At 34.6% G+C, this 1,228-nt stretch overlaps 1 non-coding gene across 1 annotated transcript; it reads right to left on the reverse strand.

Annotated features, from left to right (window-relative positions):
- Positions 1-208: 208 nt before the first annotated feature.
- LOC128862610 (U1 spliceosomal RNA) lies at positions 209-373 on the reverse strand. The gene has a single exon (XR_008454510.1). It is a non-coding gene; the product is annotated as a U1 spliceosomal RNA (small nuclear RNA).
- Between the last annotated feature and the right edge of the window lie 855 nt (positions 374-1,228).

The following is a 1,228-nucleotide window of genomic DNA, read 5'->3' on the forward strand; positions in this document are numbered from 1 at the left end:
CTCTGATAGGCTCAATCTTGTTTCTATCCAGTTTCTATCATTCTTGGGCGCCACCTCATTATTTTTTCCATCATGCTTGGGCATCATCGCTGTAGCGGGAAAACACTTTTTCTATGTTTTAATGTTTTTTAAATCTAAAACTGTTAATACAAATAATATCTAACTAGAAATAGGTATAAAATACTTATTTTTATATTTATTCATAAACGTCGGGACGGCGCGAACGCCATTCCCGGCTACCAAAAATTTCACGCACGAGTTATTCGCATTAGGAATAATCGCGGAGGTCAACTCAACCGAATGTGCAATGGCCAAGCCTCACTCCGGAGGAACCACCTTCATGATCATGGTAACCTCTACGCCAGGTAAGTATGCTTAACTCAGCGCACGTCCAACATACTGTATACAGTTTTTCATAAACAAGCCCAGAATTATGTGACACAAGCACACCTCGATCACATTTCCACAACACAACTGCTTAGTAATGTAAAACTATTTTTAGTGGTTGATTTGCGCTTCACTAAGAGCTCACTACACGCCTGAATGCTATAAGTGTATGTGTGTGTGTGTGTTGCACTGATAGCCGCAAGCAGGCACAGCAAAATGTTATTGCCGGCTCGCTTTGTTTACGAAATGCTCAAGTAGGGTAGGAAGAGGAACAAGAAACATTCTATGCATACACATATGACTACCGCAAAGAGAGTATTCTCTCTAAAGCATATTTATGTATACATATGTATGAGATGTGGTCGACAATAATTTCGTTACTAAAAAGTAAATGCCCAGTGAAGAGAATTCGCAAGGGAATGGTAAACAAATTGTTATAAAATAGGATTTCAATCATAGTACCGCCGCTTGCTTTTTTGACAAATTTATATTTTAGCATTTAATTTTTCATTAATTTCTTAGTATCATTACACACGCAAGCAAATAAAGAAGTATTCAACTTGAAACACTAAAGTTAAAAAATGTAAGAAAAATGAAATTTAAAACAAATAATATGAGCAAAAAAATGAATATTGGAATATGTTAGCTGGTATACAGTGAGTGCCACTCAAAATGGCCCACATCCACATGTAAAAAGTTTACAAAACGTGGTATAATTCCAAAAACTTACATTTTCTTTTCCAACTTTTTTATTTTTCTTAAATTATAAATAATAGCCAACAAAAAAACGTAAACATATTTCATTAATAAAATAAAGTTTTCAAAATTTACGAAAAAGGAA

Source organism: Anastrepha ludens, chromosome 4 (genome assembly GCF_028408465.1).
Source record: "Anastrepha ludens isolate Willacy chromosome 4, idAnaLude1.1, whole genome shotgun sequence".
NCBI lineage: Eukaryota > Metazoa > Arthropoda > Insecta > Diptera > Tephritidae > Anastrepha > Anastrepha ludens.